The 21,912-nt window shown below is 46.9% G+C and overlaps 1 pseudogene; it reads left to right on the top strand.

Moving 5' to 3' along the window:
- Window positions 1-2,798: 2,798 nt before the first annotated feature.
- LOC146334131 (secretory carrier-associated membrane protein 4-like) lies at window positions 2,799-21,422 on the top strand (annotated as a pseudogene).
- Window positions 21,423-21,912: the final 490 nt, after the last annotated feature.

Raw genomic sequence — 21,912 nt, 5'->3', positions numbered from 1 at the left:
CAAGTCTGTATTGCCCAGTTTTCATTCCATACGTCCAGCATTGTGTTGTTTAAACCAGGAAAAGGCAAAAACACACAGTGAAAGTCTGCAAACATGCTGAACGAGATGGGCATACATTGTGGTCCATGGGCAGGTGACAGTCAGCGGTAGGTCCTGTGAGTTTCTGTGGGCATGCTCATGTGGCGGTGGGCGGGGGGGGGAGAAAGAGCATGCTCCACTAGAACGTGCTTGTGACCAAAGGACAGGAGATGCGACGACAACACTACCTACCGGAGTATCTTCTCCACTGAATGGCATTTCACATTCATTTTGCCAGCACGGCAAAAGTCAGGGTTTCTGTGGATCCTTCAAAGGTGCGTTTACATTCAATAGCAATTGCAGTCCACAGCGAGGGAAAAGAATCCCAACCCTGCAAGTTCTTGCAGTTGGTCACTTGGGGGGAAGGGGTGGTATCTTTTTATCCCCCCCCCCCCTGCTAGTCTCAAAAGTTTTGGTCTGTCTCCAGATCTGTGCCGCAGTCCAAGCCTTAACTCTCCCGGGGGCCATCGTAGTGGAACTCAGAGCTGAAGACCTCTTTGTAAAGGGACGGGAAGTTTGTGGCAGTCTCCGGGTGGACAAGGTGGAAAAATTCCAACATATCCAAGTGAAGGCTGCAGATTGTCTTCATCAAGGGAAATTTGGAGATGATCTATGGGGAAAGAGGAGGCCAGTTTAGAGATCAGGGCAGAAGGCAGCCCCCAACCACTCAGAAGCCAAAATGAGGCTGAATTTATGCCATCACTGATGATAAGAAGAAACAAACAAACAAACAAACGAAAAGTCATCAAGTGGCAACTTTCCCTTCATTTTCCTATACTGACGCTTTCTTACGAATGTAGTGTCAAGGGCTCCTTGGAGGCCTCTCTCAGTCAAATCCAGTAGCCAAGTCCAGACACAGACAAAGGGATTCTTTTCAAAGCTTTATTCCTCTTTTGCAACTTAACAACTCTACTGTTAGCAACTAGATATGAGCAGCAGAGTACCTATGCCCCAAGTTGGAACAGTTGGTCCCCGTTTGAAGGAGAATCACTGGCAGACCCTGAACTTATGGGCTAGGGAGAGTCCCTCCCCTTTTCCCTTGGATCCTCTGGGCGCAACCGTTGTTTGCGCGCCAACCGGGCACTACGCTTCCTTTCCGCGCCCTCCATTTGGTGCTGCTCCCTGCGTTGGCGTCACGAATCCAGCAAGTCTGCTTCCCACACTCTCTCAGTCCCAGGACTGCTATCTGTGCTAGGAATGCCGGTGGGAGGAATCCCTGCCAGCTGTTGGCCCTGGGAAGGATGAGCGCGCTCCTCTCCCAGGAGCAGCTGCTCTTCCTCAGAATCAGAACTACTCTAGGATTCTATGGGCTCAGTGTCCACCCTGACATGTAGCCTCTTATAGTAAGGTGTGCATTTAACCATTTAACCTGAAGAACAATCTGAATTTGAATTTAACCTGAAGAACAAGAACATTTAACCTGAAGAACAATCAAAGAAAACCCTCCTTCCATATGTACCTGCCTGGACCCTAAGATCATCTTCAGGGTCATAGAATCATAGAAGAGTAGGGTTGGGAGGGACCTACAAGGCCATCGAGTCCAACCCCCTGCTCAGTGCAGGAATCCAAGTCAGAGCATCCCCAATAGGTGGCTGTCCAACCTCGTCTTGAACGCCTCCAGTGTGGGAGAGCCCACTGCCTCCCTAGGGAATGGGTTCCATTGTCGTATTGCTCTTACAGTCAGGACGTTTTTCCTGATGTTCAGCCGGAATCTGGCTTCCTGGAACTTGAGCCCATTGTTCCGTGTCCTGCACTCTGGGGTGATCGAGAAGAGATCCTGGCCTTCCTCTCTGGGACAACCTTTCAAGTCCTTGAAGAGCGCTATCCTGTCTCCCCTCAGTCTTCTCTTCTCAAGACTAAACATGCCCAGTTCTTGCAGTCTCTCCTCATAGGGCTTTGTTTCCAGTCCCCTGATCATCTTTGTTGCCCTCTCCTGAACCCTCTCCAGTTTGTCTGCATCCTTCTTAAAGTGCAGTGCCCAGAACTGGACACAGTACTCCAGATGAGGCCGCCTAACCAGTGCTGAGTAGAGGAGAACTAGTACTTCCTGGGATTTGGAAGCTATGCCAAATTAATGCAGCCCAAAAGAGCATTTGCCTTTTTTGCAGCCACATCACATTGTTGGCTCATATTCAGCTTGTGATCGACAACAATTCCAAGATCCTTCTCGCTTGTCGTGTTGTTGAGCCATGTATCCCCCATCTTGTAACTGTGCATTTGGTTTCTTCTTACTAGGTGCAGAACTTGGCATTTCTCCCTATTAAATTACATGCTGTTGTTTTCTGCCCAGCACTCCAGTCTATCAAGATCCCTTTGAATTCTGTTTCTGTCTTCCAGGGTATTAGCTATCCCACCCAATTTTGTGTCATCTGCAAATCTGACCAGCATTCCCTGCACATCCTCCTCCAAGTCATTAATAAAAACATCAAAGAGCACTGGGCCCAGGACTGAGCCCTGAGGTACCCCGCTCATTACCTCCCCAGTTTGAGAAGATCCCATCGATAAGCACTCTTTGAGTCCGATTCTGTAGCCAACTGTGGATCCACCGGATTGTTGTTTCATCTAGCCCACTTTGCACTAGTTTGCTCATCAGGCTTGTCTCACGTAATCTACATAATCATGCTTACTTGTCCGGAACTCTTGGCTACATGCAGTTTCACTCTTAGCTAATGGTGTTTCTTTCACACCAGAGACAAGGGCCTTGCTAGGCATTGTGACTCATGCGCAGTAAGTTAATGAGCCCCTGTCCATTGAATCACTACATCCTTTTGCCTACATGACTCTCAGCAACACATTCCCATGATAACTATGCAAGTGGTATTTTTCTACTTCATTCATAATCAGCATTGATTCCAATGTATTGTTTTTGTTTAAAGTGGAGCCTAGTCCACAACAGTTTATACCACTGTTACAAAAATTGTGTTCTTTTCCCTGGTAGACTTTCCAATTTGTTTACCAAGAACGAGAGGAGGCAGAGATCTGGTCCAACACGATTTTATTCTGCAGAATAAGGCAACCCTTGGGGCTAACGCTCCAACAAAGGTCACACTCAAGTATTGTGATCCAAAAGTTTATATAGGCAAGACCTTTGGGGGCTGTCTTATGCTTGCGCTGTACTAATCTCTTTGTCTAGCTGAGAGGGAAACAAGAAAACAGGCAGCACCTTTGACATATCTAGGCATGCGCAGAGAGGTAGCCTTGTAAACACATTCTTGGCATTCCTGAGTCTCTGATAAGGCGCTGTGTCTTTGTTTAGCATGGCAGTCTCACACTGAGGTAAAACAGACATAGCCTAGCTTATAAAATCATGGGATAACAGACATACTACAACTGAAATTTCTATAACACTCCCCACCAAGGCAAACCATTCAACATCACAGTAATTCAAGTCTATGCCCCAACCACTGAGGCCGAAGAAGCTGAGGTTGATCGGTTCTATGAAGACCTACAACTCCTTCTAGAACTAACACCAAAAAAAGATGTCCTCTTCATCATAGGGGATTGGAATGCTAAAGTAGGAAATCAAGAAATCACCGGGATAACAGGCAGGCATGGCCTTGGTGTACAAAATGAAGCAGGACAAAAGCTAATAGAGTTTTGCCAAGAGAACATGCTGATCATAGCAAACACTCTTTTCCAACAGCACAAGAGGCGACTGTACACATGGACGTCACCAGATGGTCAATATCGAAATCAGATTGATTATGTCCTTTGCAGCCAAAGATGGAGAAGCTCCATACAGTCAGTAAAAACAAGACCTGGAGCTGACTGTGGCTCAGATCATGAGCTGCTTCTTGCAAAATTTCGTCTTAAATTGAAGAACGTCGGGAAAACCACTAAACCGTTCAGGTATGACCTAAATCATATCCCTGATGAATATACAGTGGAGGTGAGGAATAGATTTCAGGGATTAGACCTGATAGACAGAGTGCCTGAGGAACTATGGACGGAGGTCCGTAACATTGTTCAGGAGGCAGCAACTCAATCCATCCCAAAGAAAAAGAAATGCAAGAAAGCCAAGTGGCTGTCTGATGAGGCTTTACAAGTAGCTCACGAAAGAAGGGAAGCGAAAAGCAAGGGAGAAAGGGGAAGATATACCCAACTGAACGCAGAGTTCCAGAGAATAGCAAGGAGAGACAAGAAGGCCTTCTTCAATGAACAATGCAAAGAAATCGAGGAAAACAACAGAATGGGAAAGACTAGAGATCTCTTCAAGAAAATTGGAGATCTCAAGGGAACGTTTTGTGCAAAGACGGGCATGATAAAGGACAAAGAAGGCAGGGACCTAACAGAAGCAGATGAGATTAAGAAGAGGTGGCAAGAATACACAGAAGAACTATACAGGAAAGATCTGAATGTCCCTGATAGCCATGATAGTGCGGTCACTGAACGTGAGCCGGACATCCTAGAGAGTGAAGTCAAGTGGGCCTTAGGAAGCATTAGTAACAACAAAGCTAGCGGAGATGACAGTATTCCAGCCGAACTATTTAAAATCCTAAAAGATGATGCTGTTAAAGTGCTGCATTCAATATGCCAACAAATCTGGAACACTCAACAGTGGCCACAAGACTGGAAAAGGTCAGTTTACATTCCAATTCCAAAGAAGGGCAACGCCAAAGAGTGTTCAAACCACCGCACAATTGCGCTCATTTCACATGCCAGCAAGGTGATGCTCAAAAACCTACAAGCTAGGCTTCAGCAGTATGCGAACCGAGAACTACCGGAAGTACAAGCTGGGTTTAGAAGAGGCAGAGGAACTAGAGATCAAATCGCCAACATTCGCTGCATCATGGAGAAAGCAAGAGAATTCCAGAAAAATGTCTATTTCTGCTTCATTGACTACGCTAAAGCCTTTGATTGTGTGGATCACAACAAACTGTGGCAAATTCTGAAAGTGATGGGAGTACCAGACCACCTTACCTGTCTCCTGAGAAACCTGTACGAGGGTCAAGAAGCAACAGTAAGAACCAGACATGGAACAACCGATTGGTTCAAAATTGGGAAAGGAGTACGACAAGGCTGCATATTGTCACCCTGCTTATTTAACTTATATGCAGAGTACATCATGAGAAATGCCGGGTTGGATGAATCAGAGGTCGGAATTAAGATTGCTGGGAGAATTATCAACAACCTCCGATATGCAGACGATACCACCCTAATGGCAGAAAGCGAAGAGGATCTCAAGAGCCTCTTGTTGAGGGTGAAAGAGGAGAGTGCAAAAGCTGGTTTGAAACTCAACATTAAAAAAACGAAGATCATGGCATCTGGCCCCATCACTTCCTGGCATATAGAAGGGGAAGAAATGGAAGCAGTGACAGATTTTACTTTCTTGGGCTCCAAGATCACCGCAGACGGTGACTGTAGCCATGAAATTAAAAGACGCTTGCTCCTTGGGAGGAAAGCTATGGCCAACCTAGACAGCATAGTAAGAAGCAGAGACATCACCTTGCCGACCAAGGTCCGTCTAATCAAAGCTATGGTTTTCCCAGTAGTAATGTATGGCTGTGAGAGCTGGACTATAAGGAAGGCTGAGCGCCACAGAATTGATGCTTTCGAACTGTGGTGCTGGAGAAGACTCTTACGAGTCCCCTGGACTGCAAGGAGGTCAAATCAGTCCATCCTAAAGGAAATCAACCCTGAGTGCTCATTGGAAGGACAGATACTGAAGCTGAAGCTGAAATATTTTGGCCACCTAATGCGAAGAGAAAACTCTCTGGAAAAGACCCTGATGCTGGGAAAGACTGAAGGCCAAAGGAGAAGGGGACGGCAGAGGATGAGATGGCTAGATAGCATCACGGATGCAATGAATATGAACTTGAGCACGCTCCGGGAGAGAGTGCAGGAAAGGAAGGCCTGGCGTGCTATGGTCCATGGGGTCACGAAGAGTCGGACACGACTGAACGACTGAACAACAACAATCATCTTAAAAAATTATATACCATTGAAGAAATGTAGGTGGGTGGTGGTGGGTTTGAACTGCAGCAGGCCTGGTGGGGTGTGTGTGTGGTTTGGGGTGGCCTAAAGCTTAGCTTGAATTGTGCTTGCATACCCTTAGTTGTGTATTTGCTCAAATGCACACTAGCTATTATTAGCGTGGGTTCAGCATGCTTGATGGTATCTGGAGCAAAAGCTAAGCCCTGGGTCAGATATGGTGCAAGGGTGTCTTGTAGGGGGCAGCCTGCTAATGGTGTGGTTGCATTGGTTGCCTCAAAGCTGTTTTTTGAGTGAAAAATCCTGTAGCATCTTATTTGTAGGTGCAGCATGGGGTCTTTGCATGATAAGAGTGTGTCATGCGAATGTAACTCCTTTCATTTGTGTGAATGCTGCTGCATTTGGAAGACTCCAATCTCCCTGTTGTGGAGCTATATGATAAGTTTATGTTGCTGTTCTGCCATGCATTGTGGTTTTCTGTGAAATATTTGGAGGTGTTATTGCCACATCCTGTTTGGGCACAAAGTATGGAAGAGCAACTGAGGGTGCAATCCTATAGTGGCTAGACGGCCATAGGATTGTTCAGTTTTCTCTCTCTGACCTCGGCGCCTGCCTTGTAGGTGTGGATCATCCCCAAGCTCCACACTCGGAAGAGCAGAGCAAGACAACAGCGAGCATTCCCGGGGCGACGAGTGTGGAAGTGCCAGTATAATACTTCCTATGTGTTGTCCGCCCCTGCCCCCCTCCAAAGTCCCATGGCTAGACACCCTAAATCAGCCATCTAGATGCGAATGCAGGGCGGCCAAAGCATTGAGGAGCGGAGGGATTATGTAGGAGGTGGCAGTCCCCTCAATGTTCTGGTCTCAAAAAGTTGGTTAAAGTTATTAAATACTTCCATTGTCATAACGACTAGAAACATATTTACTTCAATGTTTTTCTCCTGCTTCTGTATGACAAAGCATGATATTTTGTGAACTTCCTGGAGAGCTTTGCCTATTGGATGGTATAGAAATGCCTGGTGTGGAAGCCGCTTGGTGGGAGATTCAGGACAGATAAAAGGAATACTTCACACAGCACATAGTTAAACTATGGAACTCGCTGCCACAGGATGTAGTAATGGCTGCCCATTTGGATGGCTTTAAAAGGGGGTTGGACAAATTCCTGGAGGAGAAGGCTATCCATGGCTATCAGTCTTGATGGCTATGCGCTACCTCCAGTACCAGAGGCAGTGAGTCTGTGTACACCAGTTGCTGGAGAACATGGGCGGGAGGGTGCTGTTGTCCTGCTCGTAGTTTCCTGGTCAACAGCTGATCGTCCACTGTGTGAACAGAATGCTGGACTGGATGGACCCTTAGTCTGATCCAGCAGGGCTCTTCTGTTATGTTCTTAATCAATGAAACCATACCTAAGAGGTGGCTTACAAAATTGAAAAATATACCTTTAGTGTTGTCCTACCTATCTTAAATAAAACTGTAGCTGGCTTTCTTAAAAATGCTGGGTTCTGTGCTCTGGAAGGCCAAAACTCCCACACTTTCATGGAAGCGTGGAATTCCTTCCCTTCTGATTCTCTTCTTGTTTGTGATGCAAGGCTGTGGCCCTTGACCCTATTCTAACCACTGTCTGTTGCTACTCCTGCTTCTTGGCAAACTTGGGTGCTGCTGAGAGCAGACACCTCTTTTTGTTCCCTTGATCATCTTTTTTTTAACTTATTTCCTTGAACTGGCACAAGGGGGTCTTCTGTCCATGTGCTGAAAGGGAGGGGAGGTGGTGGCTGTTTTTGGGGTGCAAGGCTTAAAATATGCAGATTATGTGACCTAATTGGGAGGATGGACTGTCTAAAGCGAGGGCTGGGTAACTGAAGCCAAATGTTCAAACTGACCCCAGCATAGCTCTACTTATTAAGCATCCCCCTACAAAAAAATCCTTGCTCCTTTATTATACAGCTCATCTGCCTTCTCCTGCACAAGCTTAGACACAGGCAAAAAGTCTTTTATTTTCGCATCCTTTTTCACAGCATTGTCATTCTATCACCCTCGATACCTAAGTCTGGAAAGACAGTTCTCTGCCCTAAAGAGGCTACCATCTATACATCAGTGAGGGTTAGGGGAATGACAGAGGCAAAGAGCATTGTGGGAATAGGTGCAAACTTGCAGTTCATCTGTTATTTAGTGTGTTTGTATCTCTCCTTTCCTCCGAGGAGCTTAGGAAGGGGACATGCATCTTTCTCGCTGCTCCAGTGTTTATCTTCACATCAACCCTGTGAGGTAGATTACGCTGAAAGAATTTGACTTGCCCAAGGCCTCTTAGTGAGTTTCATGGACCTGAACCGAGGTCTCCTCAGTCCTAGTCCAGCATGCTAAATTGGGGGGGGGGGGGAATACATGACTCACAGGCTATGTTAGGCCCCCATCATTTTTGTGACCCCTACCATCCCGAAATTGGCAAAAGGGCACATTTTCCATGCGGAGTGTACTGCTGTTGTGTGCCCCATGGTGGGTTCTGGAGGCAGGCTAGTAGTATCTGCCCTCAGACTTTCAGAAGTTGCCCATCCCTGCTCTGCCCCATCCCTCTCAGGCCTGGTGCTCTCCAGATGTTTTGGGCAAACCAGTTTTGTGGGATCAGTTCCAGCTTCTTCCTTCTGATGAAGTGGGCAAGGTGTTTTCATCTGTAAGGCCGACCACCTGCTTACTTGATCCTTGCCCATCTTGGCTCATTATGGGCTGCAGAGAGAGGCTGGGCGAGGGGATCAGGGCGGTGGCGAACGCCTCCCTTGAGGAGGGAGTGATGCCACCAGCCCTCAAGGAGGCAGTGATAAGACCACTCTTAAAGAAGCCCTCCTTGGATCCCCAAATTCTGAACAACTTTTGCCCATTTCTTGAATCTGCCATCTTTGGGCAAGGTGATTGAGCAGGTGGTGGCGATGCAGTTGAGGGCACACTTGGAAGAAGCTGATTATCTAGATCCTGGGCATGGGACAGAATATCTGGGCATATCTGGGCATGGGACAGAAACGGCCTTGGTCGCCTTAGTGGATGATATGAGGAGGGCTCTGGATAGGGGCGGATGCTCCTTCCTTGTTCTCCTTGACCTCTCAGCGGCTTTTGATACGGTTAACCACGGTATCCTCCTGGACTGCCTGGAGGGGCTGGGCATTGGAGACACTGTATTGCGGTGGGTCCAGTCCTTCCTCTCTGGCAGGTACCAGAGGGTAGCACTGGGACAGGAGGTGTCAGACCCGTGGCCGCTCACATATGGGGTGCCACAGGGTTCCATCCTCTCCCCAATGCTATATAACATCTATGTGAAGCTGCTGGGGGCTATCATCAGGAGGTCTGGGGTGCGGTGTCTTCCGTAAGCAGATGAGACGCAGCTCTGCCTCTCGTTCAAATCTTCACCAGGGTTGGCCGTGGAATCCCTGTCCAAATGTCTGGAGACAGTGAGTGGCTGGATGGGGAGGAATAAGCTGAACCCTGACAAGACCAAGGTACTTCTGGTGGGAGACAAGAGGAGGTTGGGGGATGCTGACCTGGTGTTGAATGGGGTACGGCTACCCTTGAAAGGCCAGGTCGGCAGCCTGGGTGCCATTTTAGACTCCCAGCTGTCCGTGGAGGCTCAGGTGTCAGCCGTGAGCTGGACAGCGCTGTACCAACTCCATCTGATACGGCGGCTGCACCCCTTCCTTCCCGACCATCTGCTCCCATCAGTAGTACATGCCCTGGTCTCCTCTCGTCTAGACTACTGCAATGCGCTCTATGTGGAGTTACCCTTGAAGAGGGTTCAGAAGCTGCAGCTGGTACAGAACGCGGTGGCTTGCCTGATTACAGGCAGCCACCACTAGCATGATCACATCACTCTGGTGCTGAAGGAGTTGCACTGGCTACCAGTTGTTTTCCGGGCCCAATTCATGGTGTTGGCATTGACCTTTAAAACCCTATATGGTTCTGGCCCAGCCTATCTCAAGGAGCGCCTCCAGCAATACCAGACAGGTCGCTCAACGAGATCAGCCTCGGATGGCCTTCTCTCTGTCCCATCAGCCAGGACAGCTAGACTAGTGGGGACGAGGGAGAGGGCCTTCTCTGTGGTGGACCCCACTCTGTGGAACTCTCTCCCTAGGGAACTCCGCCATGCCCCCTCTTTGATGAGCTTCCGCCATGCCCTGAAAACGTGGTTATTCAGGCAGGCATTTGGGGTGGGTTAGGGTATTTTAAAATGTTTTAATGTATAATTTTACTGTTTTAAATTGTACCATTGTTCATCGCCCAGAGTGTCCAGGTGACTGGCCCGATGGGTGTTTAAGAAATTAATTAAATACATACATACATACTTACATACATTGGGCTACAACTCCCAGCATTCCTGGCCATTCTGGTTGGAGCTGATGGGAGTTGAATTCCAAAACATTTAGAGGGCGCCCGCTTGGGGAAGTCTTCTCTAATCACTACGCTGCATTATGGTGATTCAGTGTGTGTGGGGTGGGGGAGAGGTTGAGCCCAGAGGGCTTATGGAAGGAGCAGGGGGGAGGCCTCTTGTGGGAGGCAGTACAGTTTGCAAGTAAGTTTTAATGCTAGTGCTTTCTGTATCTTATTTTATTGCCTCTGTCCCAGATTTTTTGCACATGGGTTGGCCGGTGAGGAGGTGAGTTTTTCCTAGTGACATCTAGTTGGTGACTCACCCTAAGAGGCCATGAGTTTGTTGAGTTTATTGAGTAAGAGTTTGTTGTCTCATCTAAGCTGCACTGAAGAGACAGCTTGGGAAAAATTGGCCTAACCTCTACTGGGTCTTAGAATTTCTCATTGTCTCTTGTAGGCCCAGCTCTGTGTGACTTAAAATTCCCCTGAGGGACACTTGAGGAAGGAATGGCAGGTAACAAAGAAAACAGAACAGCTTGAGTTAAAACTGGCTTGCATGGACATCTTCTGCCATCCTGTTTCCTTTCTATGGCTACTCATGGCACCCGTTGAACTCTGTCTCTAATGCATGGAAATCATGCAAATAGCAAGATAAATGTTGCCTGCAGAACCGTATGTGCTGACCCAGCATACAAAATTGACAGAAATTTGTCCAGACAACTGCAATTTCCTGTGCTCAGGACCTTCTGACCTGTGTTGCTTTCATCTTCCTGCTTCTTTCATTTCTAAGCCCAAATGACATGCATAAAAAACATCTGCATGTTTATGCGCTTTTGCATATTTTTATTTGCATTTTGTAATTTCTGTCTGTTGTGGTGACCGGTGGTCCTAAATGCTAAACTTGACTTGTGAAATTGCCACTTCTCTCCCTAAGCTCCCTAAGTGGGTTTTTTTTTTAAATTCTCTTTTTGTAGAGAGAGTGAACAACTTCCCACCACTTCCTAAGTTTATCCCACTGAAACCATGCTTTTACCAGAACTTTGCTGATGAGATTCCTGTTGATCGCCAGATGCTGGTGAGGAGGATCTATCACTTGTGGATACGTAAGTTCAAGGCGGCAGTACTTGGTGGGAGTGGAGGGAAGAGGAGGATTTACACTTGGGATTTGTGTATTTAACACAGTGTCTTTGGAGTTTAACCAGACCTGCATGCTTGTTGGTGTAGGTTTCAGCTTCCTAAAAAAAACCCCTCAGCTTTTGTGTTATTTTAAAAATGCCAAGCTGCTAGTCCTTATGAGACTAGCAGAGAGATGCTCGAAAGTGTGAGCAAGGCTGCTAAAACCTCACAAGCCAAAGGGGTGGCAGGATAAGGGTTCTAGGAGTTGTGGGGCAAGGCTTCACTACAAAGGTCCTCCCCTGCCCAGCAAAACCAGACTATCTTATGCAAAATATCAGCCATTGTGCTCCCGCTTGCAAAAGAAAAAGAAGTATACAGATGGTAGAATATTGGATTGTTTGGGTACTGAATTGTATTCAGTGCTGTGAGAGTACACATGAAAAAGGACCCTGTTTTATCTCTCGATTTCTCATGTCAGCACTCTGCAAAGAACCCAGGGTCTCCATGGACTCTGTACATTGCATGATTTATCTTAATAGAGTTCACTTCCCCCAAGAGGCAGCAGTGGCCTCAAAGGGTTAGACCAGCCACCCCCAACCTGGTGCCCTCCAGATGTGTGGGACTACAACTCCCACTGTCCCTAGCCAACATCTGGAGGACACTAGGTTGGAGAAGGCCACTTTAAAACATCCTCTTTTTATCCATAGTATATGGCAGCCTCTTTGTATCTATAACTTACTGTGTCCTCATCCACAGTTTACTCGATCACTTTGGCCATCAATGTCATTGCTTGCATGGCCTGGTGGATTGGTGGCAGTAGTGGCGTCAATTTCGGCTTTGCCATCCCCTGGCTCGTTCTCTTCAGCCCTTGCAGTTATGTCTGCTGGTTCCGGTCTACAAAGCCTTTAGGTAATTGCACACTGGTGTGTCCTTATTCCCCCTTCTCGAAAATCCCACACATTGGAGGCTGACATGGTAGAGTCCTCATGAGGGAGAATGAGCTGAAGCACAGCTGAAGGATGACTTTTTGACTGCATTCCTGTGTTTTTGTTTTAAAAAGAAGCTCTCAGCAAATAGAAATCTAGCTTTTCAAAAAGGAAGGTTCTAGCCAAGCCTTGCCCTTGATGTGCTAGTAATGTTTACTTTACACTTCTGTGCACGCCACGCCACCCCCCCTCCCCCCGCACACACACAGTTACACACTTGACCACCTCATTCCACTGCCTGTGTAGACCAGGGGTAATTCGGAATGGATCCCAAGTAAGTCTGTTTAAGGCTGAAGAATCTGGGCATGCTAGAGAATTTTTCCAATACATCCTTTTTTAAAACAACATTGAAATGAGTTATTTCCTGTTCTGGTTGGTTTGTCTTTTTTGGGTAGCTGAGCAGCTTGGATCTGGCCCCCATGGCATATTTCTCTGAACCCCCTGCAGCTAGGGATGTACGAAAACCCCTTACCTGGAGTCCATGGGGGGTGGGGTGATCCGTCCCTCCCACCCGGAATCCTCACTGGCCAGCTCCACTCCACGGCGAGTCTGTGGAGCTGCCAGGCAGCTCCAGCGGCTGGTGGACTTCCAGCCGCTGGGATGCAAATGGCGTCCGGTGTAGCGGATGCCATTTGCGTCCCTGGTCTTTGCCATGATTGGCTACATAAATATTTACGTAGCCTATCATGGCAAAGAGAAGGGATGTAAATGGCATCCGCTATGCTGGATGCCATTTTCTTCCGCCGGACTGCAGCGGATGGACCAGACTGGCTGGTGGCAGGTAGGATCTGTTCTGGGGCAACTTCATGGGGTGGTGGAGGTGGGTGGTCTGTTCTGCCATGGACTCCAAGGGGCTGGATTCTTTAGAATCTGGCCTCATTGGCATCCGTGGCGGAATTTTCTAACATCCCTACCTGCAGCCCTTCTGAATCTTAATTGTGGCATGAGACTAAAAATATTTGCTCAGTACACTTAGGAGGAAAAGTTTCTGTGACTCGAGGCTCGCCTCTAGGGAGTCTGCAGGAGCTTCCCCAATAAATGCAGGATTCATTTCCATGTTTTGTTTTGGAAACAGTGAACTGGAGAAGGGCCAGTCTCACCTTCTACCCAAGGCTGGGAATCTTGCTTTCTCTTGCCTCCAGAAGGTACTCTGTGCGCCTCCAGGGGCAGCCAAGAATCTCTGTTCTGCCCAGTTTTTCTTATGTGTCGGCAGGCACACTGGCTCTTCTGATGTGCCTTTGGAGAGCTATTTTCCCCTGCTAATCCAGCTCCTAGAGCTAGTTTATTGCGGGCTCATCCCTTTTAGCCAAAGGGCGGGTGGGATGACTACAGTAAGCTAGCAGCAGTGGAGGATTTGCAGCCCTGGAAAGGATCGTGTTTTAGCATGTGTGAGTATGGGCCAAGTCAGCCTGGCTGTGATCCTAACGGAGGCAAGGGTTGGCTTTGCAAACCAGCTCTTTCCCAACCTCTCAATAGATTAACCTCCTTCTCTCCCCCCACCCCCCTTTAAAGTCAGAGGCATCTTTGCTTTTATACTCAAGTGTGTAAAGAGTAAGAATTATCCTTCTCTCTCAGCCTGACTTACTTCACAGGGTTGTCATGAAGACAAAAAAAAATGAAATGTATGGAGGGTGAGAACTATGTAAACCAGGGATGTGTAAGAGGGAGATCAAGATCATTGATCAATTGTATGTACCGCTCAACTGCCAAATGGCCTCGGGGCAATTTACAGTCATAAAACCCCCAAACAAACAATAAAACAACAGCAAATACAACCAACACAACTAATGAAGATATCACAATATTGCACATAGTAAAGCAGCCTTCCCCATCCTGGTGTTCTCCAGATGTTGCAGTCTTCAACTCCCATACTCCCCATCCAACATGCTGGGAACTGTAGTCCAAAACACCCAGAGGATACCAGGTTGGGGAAGGCTGCATTAAAGAGCCAGCAGTAAAGTTAATAACCAGAGCAACAGATGAAAGATGAAATGGCTGCTAGAAGAGGAAGGTCTTAACCTGGTGTCTAAATGTGTACAGTGAAGACGCCAGGCGGATCTCCCGGGGGGGACATTCCACAGAGGGGGAGCCACCACAGAGAAGGCTCTTTCTTGGGTAGCTGCCCACTGAGCCATTGTTGGTGGTGGCGCCCGTAGAAGACCCTCCAAAGATGAACGTAATGGTCAAGCAGCCACATAGAGTAGCTCTCTGGGTGATCTGCAGTAGCTCAACAAGGGTCTTCAGCTTCCAACTGTGTTAGCAAAAGCTGGGTTTAGATCTAAATTAGACAGTTACAACCCCTGTTCTGTAGTAACAAAGGTGTAGATTCATGTCTGCAGGTTGTTCTTGTGCTTGGCTCCTGGGGTGCAATAGGTAAATGGCTCTCCCCTGCAGCCACCATTTTTGCATCTGTCTCCAGTTGGTGGATTTGGGGGTTCTAATTAAGAAAGTAGATGGTGCAAGACTGAAGTCTGCCCACCCACCCCTGATGTAAACCACCCTGAGCTCTGTGGAGGAGGGGGCGGGGGCTAACAGAATAGGAAGTAACCTCAAAGGTCATCTAGTCCAGCCCCCTGCCAATGCAGGAAATGTAATCAAGACGAGGCTGGACAGCCATCCGTCGGGGACGCTCTGACTTGGATTCCTGCATTGAGCAGGGGGTTGGACTCAATGGTCTTGCAGGCCCCTTCCAACCCTACTATTCTGTGATTCTAATCAATTTAAATTTTAAAAGATTAAAGGGGAAAAAACAGAATGAGCACATTTTCCTTCCCTGATCTTGCTCTGGGCCCCCCAGATGGCTTATGATGACTGGACTGTATACAGTTTAGCTTTGACCCCCCCCCCCCATAACAGCTGCTTATTGTCACCTGTTGCTCATATAACTTCCTGCATGGGCTAACCAGATTTCTCTCCTCACCCGCCTGCTGCCCAGGTCAGACAGCTCCTTCAACTTCATGACATTTTTCTTCATTTTCAGAGTGCAATTCATCCTGGTTGTCATCCAAGCAATCGGCATCAGTGGATGGGGAGCTTGGTAAGTGCAGGAACTCCTGGCCCCTTGGTCCTTTGGGGGGGGGGTGTTAAGTAAAAAAAAAATGATTTAGAAGATTTTTTTTTAAAGAGGCTGAGGGTGTCTACAATTTTAACTGGAAAATATTGAGGGCTGCAGCATCTAGTTGATTAGTTGTTTGCTTAGACAACACATGGTGTGAGCAACACATGGTCTGCAGGCTGCATGCTGTCCCCCCAGCTGACTTTGTGCCCCCAGCTGAATTTGTGCCCCCCACTGCCATACCACTGAATTTTCCACAAACCCCCAGGGGCGGACCCCGATTTTCCTTTAAAAGCAAAATTGAACTCCTGGAAGTGTCTTGGGAGCACAATTTTTCTTTAAAACCAGCCTTGATTTAAAAGAAAATTGGCACGTTTCCACAAGACCTCTAATTTTGGTGGCCAATTTGGTGGGGAGGGTGTGGCCCCTGCTGGGATCCAAAGGGCCCCTGGACCAGCAGATGTTGCCCATGCTTGGGTTATATTACTCTATCCAAACTCCTTTTTTTATTAACCTAAAAATTACCCCCTCCCCCATTTTTTTTCTTTAAATGATTGCATTTCTTGTAAATGTAGGTACTAACAGAAATGGCAGCATCTCCTCAGGGCAATTCCCCTTTGTTGTTTCTCACGAAAGCCACAATGTCTCCTGGAAGATGGTGCCTGCCACAATATAGGCCAGTATTTCTTTATTTGGAAACAGGGACCTAGGAAGCTGCCTTAGACTGAGTCTGACCATGAGTCCATCTATTGAAACATTTCCTACATTGACAGGCAGTAGCTCTCTAGGTTTTCTGACAGGGGTCTCTTCCCAAGGCCTAGGATTGAACCTGGGACCTTCTGCGTTCAAAGAGGTGCTCTGCCACTGAGCTATGTTCCTTTCCCATAAAATATACTTACCTTTCCTCCTTTGGAATGGTGGTTTATCTATGGGTGAACTTGTTCAGATTGAATAAATCGATTGCTTCATCAGCAATTTAATCAATGCCCCCAAAATAGCATGGGTGCAGTTCTTAATTTCTAACATGCTATTTTTCTAATTTTGTACATGGCGTAGAAGGTTTCTTTTTCGTAACTAAAAAAAATGACCGTCTAAGTACACCTAATTAATATTCATACAAAGGACCAACCAAACGTATCTGTAATGCTATGGGAACATGAAATGCTGGGCATAGAACTCAGCTTGTACATGAGTATTAATGAACTAGAAAAGCTTCTGATGACTAGTCCATGTGGCTGCAAAAGTGGATGGGTGGAATCTGGTGAGCTTAGAGAGAGGGCAGATTGTGTGGCAGCTAGCAAAGCCAGAAAAAATCATTTAAAAAAGCATAAAAACTGCAGAATAAATTCTGGCAATCCATTGGCCAGACAATCATATTTCTTCTTATGAAGACTTTTGCTTGTGCACGCAGCCCCTACTGGGAAACTCTGGTTACCTCCTTTGGAACAAGCCAGGATATTAAAGTGACTTCAAACTGTGGTTTAATATCCTGGCTTGTTCCAACACTGTGAATTAAAGATACCTGGTTCCGGTGAGAGGGCAAGCGGTGGTTAATTAGAGGCTTCCTGGTTTCAGGGTGGCAGAGGGAAGAGTGAAGGGGCTGTGTGCATGAGCAACCAGCTTATGCCTATCTTAATGAAAATGTTTGCTGAAACATGAGAGATCTTTTCAGAAACTCTTGTCCTCCTCCCCTTGACTTCTCTTTCAGCGGCTGGCTAGCTGCTGTGATGTTCTTCAGCACAAATGTTGGGGCTGCTGTAATAATGGTTTTCTCAGCCATCATGTTTACGTTATTGGCCATCTTGATGTTTGCCTGCCTCATCCAGGTAAGTGGGGTTTCTTTGGGGCCTGGTCTTGTGTCGGCTGCCTCTGATGTGATCAGGGGTGTAGTGGAGGAGGAATTGTTGTTCAGTCGTGTCCGACTCTTCGTGACCCCATGGACCATAGCACGCCAGGCCTTCCTGTCCTCCGCTCTCACCCAAAGCGTGCTCAAGTCCATATTCATTGCATCAGTGGTGCTATCCAGCCATCTCATCCTCTGCCGTCCCCTTCTCCTTTTGCCTTCAGTCTTTCCCAGCATCAGGGTCTTTTCCAGAGATTTCTCTTCGCATTTGGTGGCCAAAATAGTTGAGCTTCAGCTTCAGTATCTGTCCTTCCAATGAGCAGTCAGGGTTGATTTCCTTTAGGATTGACTGATTTGACTTCCTTGCAGTCCAAGGGACTCGTAAGAGTCTTCTCCAGCACCACAGTTCGAAAGCATCAATTCTTCGGCGCTCAGCCTTCCTTATAGTCCAGCTCTCACAGACATACGTTGCTACTGGGAAAACCATAGCTTTGATTAGATGGACCTTTGTTGGCAAGGTGATGTCTCTGCTTCTTACTATGCTGTCTAGGTTTGCCATAGCTTTCATCCCAAGGAGCAAGCGTCTTTTAATTTCATGGCTGCAGTCACCGTCTGTGGTGAGCTTGGAGCCCAAGAAAATAAAATCTGTCACTGCTTCCATTTCTTCCCCTTCTATATGCCAGGAAGTGATGGGGCCAGATGCCATGATCTTAGTTTTTTTGATGTTGAGTTTCAAACCAGCTTTTGCACTCTCCACTTTCACCCTCAACAAGAGGCTCTTTAGATCCTCTTAGCTTTCTGCCATTAGGGTGGTATCGTCTGCATATCTGAGATTGCCGGGAGAATTATCAACAATCTAAATTCCGACCTGTGATTCATCCAACCCGGCGTTTCTCATTATGTACTCTGCATATAAGTTAAATAAGCAGGGTGACAATATACAGCCTTGTCGTACTCCTTTCCCAATTTTGAACCAATCGGTTGTTCCATGTCCGGTTCTTACTGTTGCTTCTTGGCCCTCATACAGGTTTCTCAGGAGACAGGTAAGGTGGTCTGGTACTCCCATCACTTTAAGAATTTGCCACAGTTTGTTGTGATCCACACAATCAAAGGCTTTAGCATAGTCAATGAAGCAGAAATAGACGTTTTTGTGGAATTCTCTTGCTTTCTCCATGATCCAGCGAAAGTTGGCGATTTGATCTCTAGTTCCTCTGCCTCTTCGAAACCCAGCTTGTACTTCTGTTAGTTCTCAGTTCACATACTGCTGAAGCCTAGCTTGTAGGATTTTGAGCATAACCTTGCTGCCATGTGAAATGAGCACAATTGTGCGGTAGTTTGAACACTCTTTGGCATTGCCCTTCTTTGGAACTGGAATGTAAACTGACCTTTTCCAGTCTTGCGGCCACTGTTGAGTGTTCCAAATGTGTTGGCATATTGAATGAGCACTATAACAGCATCATCTTTTAGGATTTTAAATAGCTCAGCTGGGATGCTGTCATCTCCGCTAGCTTTGTTGTTAGTAATGCTTCCTAAGGCCCACTTGACTTCACTCTCTAGGATGTCCGGCTCAAGTTCAGTGACCGCGCTATCATGGCTGTCAGGGACATTCAGATCTTTCCTGTATAGTTCTTCTGTGTACTCTTTCCACCTCTTCTTAATCTCATCTGCTTCTGTTAGGTCCCTGCCTTCTTTGTCCTTTATCATGCCCGTCTTTGCACAAAACGTTCCCTTGAGATCTCCAATTTTCTTGAAGAGATCTCTAGTCTTTCCCATTCTGTTGTTTTCCTCGATTTCTTTGCATTGTTCATTGAAGAAGGCCTTCTTGTCTCTCCTTGCTGTTCTCTGGAACTCTGCATTCAGTTGGATATATCTTCCCCTTTCTCCCTTGCTTCTCGCTTCCCTTCTTTCCTCAGCTCCTTGTAAAGCCTCATCAGACAGCCACTTGGCTTTCTTGCATTTCTTTTTCTTTGGGATGGATTGAGTTGCTGCCTCCTGAACAATGTTACGGACCTCTGTCCATAGCTCCTCAGGCACTCTGTCTATCAGGTCTAATCCCTGAAATCTATTCCTCACCTCCACTGTATATTCATAAGGGATATGATTTAGGTCATACCTAAATGGTTTAGTGGTTTTCCCTACGTTCTTCAATTTAAGCCGAAATTTTGCAACAAGAAGCTCATGATCTGAGCCCCAGGCAGCTCCAGGTCATTTTTTTACTGACTGTATGGAGCTTCTCCATCTTTGGCTGCAAAGTACATAATCAGTCTGATTTCGATATTGACCATCTGGTGATGTCCATGTGTAGAGTCGCCTCTTGTGCTGTTGGAAAAGAGTGTTTGCTATGATCCGCGTGTTCTCTTGGCAAAACTCTATTAGCCTTTGTCCTGCTTCATTTTGTGCACCAAGGCCATGCCTGCCTGTTATCCTGGTGATTCCTTGACTTCCTACTTTAGCATTCCAATCCCCTATGATAAAGAGGACATCTTTTTTTGGTGTTAGTTCTAGAAGGAGTTGTAGGTCTTCATAGAACCGATCAACCTCAGCTTCTTCGGCCTCAGTGGTTGGGGCATAGACTTGAATTACTGTGATGTTGAATGGTTTGCCTTGGATTCGTACTGAGATCATTCTATCGTTTTTGAGATTGTACCCCAGTACTGCTTTTCCCACCCTTTTATTGACTATGAGTGCTACTCCATTTCTTCCAAGGGATTCTTGCCCACAGTAGTAGATATGATGGTCACCTGAATTAAATTCGCCCATGCTTGTCCATTTTAGTTTGCTGACTCCCAAGATGTCGATGTTCAATCTTGCCATCTCATGCTTGACCACCTCCACCTTACCTTGTTTCATTGATCTGACATTCCAGGTTCGTAAACAATATTGTACTTTACAGCGTCAGACTTTCTTTTCACCACCAGACACATCTGCAGCTGAGTGTCCTTTCGACTTTGGCCCAGCCGCTTCACTCTTTCTGGCGCTACTTGGAAATTCCCTCTGCTCTTCCCCAGTAGGATATTGGACACCTTCCGACCTGAGGGGCTCATCTTCCGGCGCCATATCTTTTAGCCTTGTGATACGTTCCATGGGGTTTTCTTGGCAGGAGTACTGGAGTGGGTTGCCATTTCCTTCTCCAGTGGACCACATTTTGTCAGAACTCTCCGCCATGACCTGTCCGTCTTGGGTGGCCCTGCACGGCATAGCTTACGGCTTCACTGAGTTACGCAAGCCCCTTCGCCACAACAAGGCAGTGATCCATGAAGGAGGAGGAATGCAGAGCCTCTTTTCAGAGCAGGAGCAATGAGGCTATTTGGAAGGGTAATGAACACTCACGTGCTCTAGCAAGGAGGTGATAACAAGGCTTTCAAGTTCTCCTGTTTGTTACAGATTAGCATAGAAGAAGTTGGAGAGTCAGGAAAATGATCAAGCAGAGGCAGGGTGCTTCTTTCCTTTCCTTTTGTCTGCATCTCTAATTAAGATCTAAAGGTTGCATTTCAGCTGGACAAATATTTTTGGTTAAGACTCAGTGTGCTTTACAAGTTGAACCTATGTACTCAGACATAAGCATCACTGAGTTCAGTAATGTTTACTCCCAGGTAGCTGCATAGGATTACAGGCAACTTAATTATGAGATGTTATTAGTGATTGTTTGGGGGTGGGGGGAGGTTTGGCTGTCTCGGTTTTATGGTAGAGGTTTTTACCCAGAGTGTGGCCCTGAATTCTAGGATATTGATGGAGGAAAAACTTTAACTGAGCATTAACTGGAGATGGTTAGGTTAAAGGTAGGGAAGGATTAGTGCTGCAGAACAACTGTGCAAAGCAGATGTCCAACAGATAGTTGAGTGAGAGAAATGGCATTAGGTTTCTCTTTCTGTTCTGTTCCCCCTTCAGGTCCACCGCATCTACCACAGCAGGGATGGTAGCTTTTGGAAAGCTCAGGATGAGTGGCACAGCGGTTTGTGGAGGGACCCCCTGAGCCAAGAAGCTCAGTTCAACAACTTCTTGGGGAACAACCTTCCCACATACCCATGGTCCCCAGTTACCCAGCTGGCAGCCAATGGCCCTGATTTCGCCTGTTGGACTGGGTGGGTGGTTTTATTTTGGGCCATTGCAAAAAAATATATTGCAGGTGTGGGGTTTATTTGTTTTTGTGGGGTGGGGAAGAATGATTTTGTGTACTCCTGTACACCCCACCCTTCCCCACCCTGGTTTTTAGTTAACATTATCTCTTTTGGATGACTGCAGAAGATCTGAATCCGTGCGTGCGGCCTCTTCCATTGTCTCTTGGAAAATGGTGGAGAAGTGGTTGTTGCCAATATTTTGACTAGTTCTGTGTCGAGGGACAGAGTATGTCATCTTTATTCTTGGGAATTCCCCCACCCTTCCTTGCTTTTGCCAATGGAGGTATGAGGAGGGTGAGAGGCACACCTGCTCCTTGCCAGAACTGTTAGGTTTGCCTGGAGCAGCAGTTCAGTGCCACAATTGTCCATGGATTAGGGGCAGGCGACTCAACTTTCTCCAGCCCCCTCTTTGCTCGTGTTTGTTCTTAAAGCATTT

This window comes from Heloderma suspectum, chromosome W (genome assembly GCF_057233095.1).
Source record: "Heloderma suspectum isolate Gila_16-S chromosome W, 16-S_ref, whole genome shotgun sequence".
NCBI lineage: Eukaryota > Metazoa > Chordata > Lepidosauria > Squamata > Helodermatidae > Heloderma > Heloderma suspectum.
The sequence above is the reverse complement of the archived record's forward strand: the minus strand, read 5'-3'. Positions and strand labels throughout refer to the sequence as shown.